General features: G+C 43.0%; 1 pseudogene; it reads left to right on the forward strand.

Annotated features, from left to right (window-relative positions):
• The first annotated feature begins 3,976 nt into the window (after positions 1 to 3,976).
• On the forward strand, positions 3,977 to 4,886 carry LOC102262723 (annotated as a pseudogene).
• Positions 4,887 to 7,509: the final 2,623 nt, after the last annotated feature.

Here is a 7,509-nt window from a genome sequence, read left to right on the forward strand (position 1 = left end):
CGGCCCCGCCCCCGTGCCTGTCACTCAACCCTTCCCGGGCTCCTGGAGGACCGCGGATCTCTCACCCTGCGCTTCCCGCGGCCTGATTGGCCCATCTGGCCTTCAGCCCCGCCTCCTCCCTGGGGACGAGGTCGCCGGGGAGACCGGCGCTCCGGTTCTCATGACAACCGGTGCCCTGGGCCTGGCTTGGGCGTCCTGCTGGCCAGAAGCTCAGGTTGATGGCCTCGCGGCAGTGTTCTCAGCCGCTGCAGGGTGGACTCCCAACTGCAGGCTGAGCTGGAAACGCAGCAGAGCGCCCCACACTTCCAACTTCAGACGCAGAACTTGCCGGCTCCGGGGAGTGCGAGGGGGAGTGAAAAATGCCTCAGAGAGCGCTTCCCCCACGGTCGTAAAGAACCCCTCCCCCCTCGCCCTCTCTTGCCTCCAGCCTGGGTTCCAAATTCTCACCGGGCGGATTTGGCTTTGAAAGGGTGAGGAGGAGGAGGAGGAGAGAGATAAAGAGCGGGGCTGTGCCGTTCCCTGCGGCGATAGAGCCTCTTGGAAATGGCCGGGTCGAGGAAAACAGCTCGGCGAGTTTTCCCACAGCTGTAAAGTGATCTTAAAGGTGTGGTGGCAGCACTTGTCAACCCCAAATGCCCTCTGGAAAACAATAATTCTCATATTTTTTAAAAGACTGTGTAAGTTTTTGCCCTGTTAGTTTCCCACCTAAAACTAAAACAATCTTAAAATTTAAAAATTTAAGTAAAACATTTAACATAATCTATATATAGAAAACCCTAATATGCAAATAGACTGAAGAGGGGGGAACAACTGAACAACCTAACAACCGGTCGCTATGACGTGTGCTGACCACCAGGGGGCGTGTGTGGAACATGGCAGGCATCAGCCTCAGTGGGATGGTGGAGCAGCTGAGCTGGGACACCAGACCAAGATGGGGCACGGGTCTCGGTCATCTGGGCGAGCCTCTGGTGGTTACTGAAAATTCTTTGCTCCCATGTGCCTTGGTCCCACTGGTGCTCGCATCTGCTGCCAGTGCCTGGCGCCAGCCCCAATCACTCGCTGCCATCAGAGTGTGCAAGCTGTGACTGCCTGCCCTGATCGCCCCTGAGGGCTTCTCCACCTCCCCCTGCTCCTGAGGGGTGATCCGGGCAGCAGCCACCATTTGCACCGGATGATGGCGGCAGAAGCAGGGAGGGGGGGCTGCGTGGGGGGAGAGGAGCATGGCTGCCGGGAGGTGGGGTGGCACCCACGGTGGGAGGGGCCGGGCAGGGGCGCGGAGGATGGGCCGAGACTTGCCCCTGTGCCCACCACAGCCTCATGGCCCACAGTTCCTTTCAAGGTGCACGAATTCATGCACTGGGCCCCTAGTCGAATAAAATAAAAAACATCCATTTTTCTATGTAGGGACTACACATTACAATGTGGCAAAGGTATGTCCTAGCAGCTACCCACTCGTGCAAGCTAAATGATTTGGGTTTCAGCAATTTATAAGGAAGTCCTGCTGAATTCATGAGAAAATGGTATCTTGTCATTTGAGTTTCCATTGTTTGGGTTTATTCTTGGAGATCCAAGCTAACCTGGTCCATTCTGGAGGTAAATGCAGTCTTGGACCCTTAGTGTTGGGCCCTAGGCAGATCTAAACTTCATGGTTGGCTCCAACATGGAGAGATCTGAGACAAAGAGCTGCAATCCTAGGTTCCCTAGCCCCTGAGGCTGATGAACATGTATGATGAATGAGGGAATTAATAGTAATGGTTTACCTTTGGCGAGCATTTGCATTTTCATTATCTCATTCACTAAATGAACAACTGTGATGGATGTCTTCAGTGAAATATGCCTTGCAAGTATGCAGTGAATGCATTTACTCACAGTGCTAAACACAATGAGAAATGCCCAGCAGAATTTTAAGATAAGGTCCCTGCCCTCAGGGAGCTAACCACAAAGCCTAAAAAAAGAAAACCAGCACTCTTTGAAACAATTTGAGAGCAATTATAGCTAGAATGTACAACCAAACTTTCAATACAGTAACAAATGAAAGTCTGTGGTATGTGGAATAAACTGGATTAGCCAGATTATGGAAGAAGGAAACTTAAAGTGGGTTTTGAAGCAGGTAGTGGGATAAATGAATCAAAGATGAGGAAAGACAGTTGAAGGAAAGAATATGAAACCGGAGAGCAGCAGCGGGAATACAGTGGTGGAAGTAACAGTGAGGAGACCAGCCTACCTGACCTGGAGAGAGGCAGGCTTGGTACTCATTCCCCAGCCCTTCTCCATTTTCTGAAGGAGGAGTTTTTGTATGTTCGGTTCAGGTGTCAGGCTGATAAGATAGAGAGGGTGAGGTAGGTTTGTGACAATAAAAACCTTCATGGAACATCTGCCTCTGTTTGCCTCTGAAAGTTCTTCATATATTTGGAAAGAAAAGCAATGTCCATAATACTTGGAATAGCTTATGAATTTATGTCAGAAAGAAGGTATAAAGAGTATGGTGTTGTTAATTTTTACAAAAATAGACAAACCACAGTGTTGTAAGCTTCTTTCTTTCTTTCTTTCTTTTTCTTTCTTTCTGTTTTTTATCACATTATTTTAAAAATTATTTTAACATCTCTGAAATTGAGATGTATCTTACAAGGGTAAGATTCAAGAGTATCTTACCATCATGTCATTCAATTGGCAGTAATTTTTTTTTTTTATCTTAGTGGGCATAAATGTGAGTTACAATCAGTAGCTTCTTAGATTCAGTATCACATAGTATATTGAACCAGGAGGTCACAGTTCATCAATTCCCAGTTGGAGCACATGCCCAGGTTGTGGGCTCAATCCACAGTGTGGGGTGTGCAGGAGGCATCCGATCAATGATTCTCTCTCATCATTGATGTTTCTATCTCTCTCTCCCTCTCCCAAATAAATAAATAAATAAATAATTTTTAAAGATAATAAAAAAAAACACATAGTATTAAATATGAAATATCTATAAAACATTGAAATGGAAATGAAAAATAAGCATTTGGATATATCAATTTAGACATCAGAAGAGAGGCTTGAACTAGAGTTAGAAATGTGGGGCTACACTGTGAATGAGATTCCTTTGGGGGGAGTAGAGAGGAGACTAGAGGATCAAGGTTGCAGTTCTGAGAAATCTCAACAAGTAGAAGTTGAGAAAGAAGAGCTAACAAGGAGTATATTTGTTTTGCGTTTATTGTGTCCATGTAATAAACACCTAAACCTGTAGAGAATTTTTATGAGTTTGAGTCCAAACTGATGACAATTGCTGGGAAGCAAGATCTGAAAAGCTCTCTTTTTCTTTCTTTTTTTCTTCAAGGTCATTTCAACTGGTTGCCTTCAAAGCTTTTTCACCAATAATCCTTCAGTTTTGTATGTTGGTTTTTTTTTTTTTTAATGGCTATGATACCGAAACCTGATAAAGAGTGCACAAAGGAGAAATCTACTGGTTAATCTCCTTTCAGATACAACATAAAATTAAAATACAATATTAACAAATAGAACCCAGAACTACATTACAAATGACATGACAATTGGCCTTTGCCAATCTAATGGGTACAAAATGCTATCTCATTACAGGAATAATTTTCAATTCTATTATGAGTATCTTTTTGTACGCTCACAAGCCGTTTTAGTTTCTGCTACCAAAAACATTCTCCCACGTTTTCGTCTAGAACTTTTAGGGCTTTGTTTATTACCTTTGTTTTGTTTGTTAGGTTTTTTTTTGGTTTTTTTTACTCACATGGAATTTATTTTGGTGGTAGCAACAGCTACCCAGTTGTTCCCAAAACCTTAAAAGAATGTGTAAATTTTACTATATAAAATATGAAGCTTCTATATAGTAACAAAAACAATGATGGGTTCAGTCGGATCCCCGCAGCAGCTGCAGCAGCGCTGGTCTTTCCAGGCGCTTCTTGCTTTCTCCTTTAGCTTCCGGAAACATGGCTCTGGTGTGGCTGTCTCTCAGGGAGTCGTCAAAGTGTTCAGTGACATGAAGGTAAGTAAGTCCTCGACACCAGAGGAGGTGAAGAAGCGCAGGAGGGCGGTGCTCTTCTGCCCGAGTGAAGACAAGAACATCATTCTGGAAGAGGGCAAGGAGATCCTGGTAGGTGATGTGGGCCAGACAGTAGACGACTCCTACGCCACCTTCGTCAAGATGCTGCGGGGCAAAGACTGCTTTACGCCCTGGATGATGCCACCTATGAGACCAAGGAGAGCAAGGAGGAGGACCGGGTGTTTATCTTCTGGGCCCCTGAGTCTGTGCCTCTTAAGAGCAAAATGAGCTATGCCAGCTCCAAGGATGCCATCAAGAAGCAGCTTACGGGCATCAAGCATGAATTACAGGCAAACTGCTACGAGGAGGTCAAGGACCGCTGCACTCTGGCAGGGGAGCTGGGGGGCAGTGCCGTCATCTCCCTGGAGGGCAAGCCTTTGTGAGCCCCCTCCAGCCCCCTGCCTGGAGCATCTGGCAGCCCCAGACCTGCCTGTGGGGGGTTGCAGGCTGCCCCCCTCCTGCCAGACCAGTGGGACTGGGGGGATCCCAGCAGGGGGAGGGAAATCCCTTCACCCAGTTGCCAAACAGCCCCCACCCCTTGGACCTTCCTTCTCTCTCCACCCCTGACGGTTCTGGCCTTCCCAAACCGCTTTTGACCTTCTGATTCCTCTTGGGTTGAAACAGACCAAGTCCTCCCCACCCCAGGCACCCCAGTTTTGGAAAAGGCCTGTATTTTTTTTTAACGACACCTAATTGCAACCTGTTCCTCCCCCCCTTTCCCATGCTGCCAACTTCTAACCGCAATAGTGACTCTGCTTGTCTGTTTAGTTCTGAGTATAAATGGAATGTTGTGAAGATAACCCCTCCCCGCGCTGCCTGGTTTCCCTTCCCTTTTCCACCTGGTCTCCGCCACTCATGGAAGCAGGTCCAGTAAGGGACTCATAATTAAAAAAAAAAAAAAAAAGGAAGAAAAACAACAATAAAAAGCCTCACTTAATTAAAAAATAAATAAATAAATAAATAAAAACAAGGGTGATTAGGAAATTTACAAAAAAAGAAATTCAGAAAGGCAATTAATATTTGAAAGTTAAACAAGTGTATAAATTAAAAACAAAAATGAATTATTACATATAACTATCAAATTGGAAAAACATTTTTAAAGTCATAATATCTGCTATTGGTGAAAATATGTGAAATAGCTAATGCCCCATGATTGTTGGTAGGATTATAGGTTGACTTATTTCATTTGGGTGTGCAATTGCAATGTTTTTCATAACTCATTTTATATCCTTTAACTTATTACATTTTGGAAATTTATCCTAAATAAATATTTACATACATGATCAGAGATATGATCAAGAATATTTATTGCAGTATTATTAGCAATTATAATATTAAAAAATAAATGTCTATAGTAGTAAAATGCTTACATAAACTGGTCTATTCACATATATTATTTAATGATAAAACCACACAGCAATACAGTATGATCTGATTACTCTTCAAAAATTCACATACTGACAATATTCATACTGCTAACAATAGTTTCTCCGAGGATTAGAATTAAAGAAAACATGCCGTTTCTGACGTGTTTTTATTATCTTTACAAGCATGTGTTACTTTTGTTATAAAAGGTCAGCATAGATTTTTGCTACTAATAGTAAAGCAATTAGATAGCTGACCCATAACACAAATTTAGTTGGGCTCCCAAGTGGCCCATGGGCCTCAGAATGTTAATCTCTTAGGTCCGTGGTTGGCAAACCACGGCTCGAGAGCCACATGCGGCTCTTTGGCCCATTCAGTGTGCTCTTCCACAAAATACCACGTGCGGGAGTGCACTTACAGTGCGATTGAAACTTCCTGGCCCATGCGCAGAAGTCGGTATTTTGTGGAAGAGCCACACTGAAGGGGCCAAAGAGCCGCATGTGGCTCATGAGCCACAGTTTGCCAACCACTGTTTAGGGGCCAAACTTGTCATACGCTAAGTCAGGAATATTTTATGTGGGACCCATAGATCACTCCATAGTGCACCAGTTGAAACTGTATTCCAAGTATGTGTGTTTCTGTATTTTTCTAGGAAAATCAATTATATGTTTCAATAAATTCAGATAAGGGTTTATATTTCTCCAAAATGTTAAGATTGTATTATTTAAATGCCAATGGTTTAAAAATATCACTTTTACCTCAAAGGTTGAAATGACTTCTGGGCTAATTTAATCTGTAACTAGCAATGTTTTCCCAGCTGGCTTCTTGTGTTCATCTCAATGTGAAATATTTGTATTCTGGCTTGTACCAACTATGTTAGTGTTTTCCCCTCTTTAAGCCCAGAAACATGTTCTCCTTTCTTGCTTACAGAGTAAGGACTATGATGGGAACTTTGCCCAGGTGAGAGCAGAAGCCAGATAAGTAATCCACCAAAACATGAGCAGGTAATTGGAGCACAAACTCTGACAAGTGCTTAAGGAAGACTGTGAGGCAGTGGTAACACTTCCAAGTAAACTAAGAATTAGCTAGGGAAAAAAATGCAGCAATGGAAACCAGATAGGACTACAATTACCCTCAGGTCCATTGAATAAACAGGTTATTTTCTTTTGGAGGTAGCTGAACTCCCTTTAAAATGTGAGAATTCCCCAAGGATGTAGAGTTACATGACAGCAATGGCTCAGATAAGTCTAAATGTTGGGAGGCAGCCTGGTAGCTCAGGACAATGAAAGAGCACAGCATCTGCACTCTTAAGACCCAAGTACAAATCTTGGCAGCCACTTAACTTCTTGGAGCATCTTTTCCTCATTTATAAAGTGGAGGAAATAAGAATAGCCGATAATATTCTTTCAGTATTCAACAGGATTAAATGAAATATGTAAATGAAGACTTTATAAACTTTAAAGCATTATTTTTTAAAAAATCAAGCAACAACAATATCTAAACAGATTTTTAGAATTTGTGTTTTAGACTAATTGAGAAAAATATTTTCAAATAATGTATTTTATTCTGAAGAGAAACTTAAAAAAATATCTATTAGGCCTAGCCGGAGTGGCTCCATGGTTGAGCATTGACTTATGAACCATTAGGTCACAGTTCCATTCCCAGTCAGGGCACAGCCTGGATTTCGGGCTCAATCCCCAGCATGGGGCATGCAGGAAGCAGCCCATTAATGATTCTCTCTCATCATTAATGTTTCTCTCTCTCTCTCTCCCTCTCCCTTCCTCTCTAAAATCAGTAAAAAAAAAAAACCATGACCTCCTGGATCATAGGTCAATGCTCAACCATTGAACCACATAGGCAGGGCTACATTTTTTAAAAATATGATTATATATATCTATTAGGTACCAAGGCTAGCTAGTCCTATGAAAAGTTAAGTCAAAAAATTTTAATTGTGGTGCTTCTGCAACTTTCACTTTCTTTGCTAATCAAAGATTCTTATCTCTTTTCCAATTTCCCCCTACTGACTCCAAACTGTCCAGGGCTTGTTAGTGACTCTGAATAGGGCTGGCAGTCTGTCAGACTAAAAGCAT

Source organism: Myotis brandtii, unplaced genomic scaffold, assembly GCF_000412655.1.
Source record: "Myotis brandtii unplaced genomic scaffold, ASM41265v1 scaffold424, whole genome shotgun sequence".
NCBI lineage: Eukaryota > Metazoa > Chordata > Mammalia > Chiroptera > Vespertilionidae > Myotis > Myotis brandtii.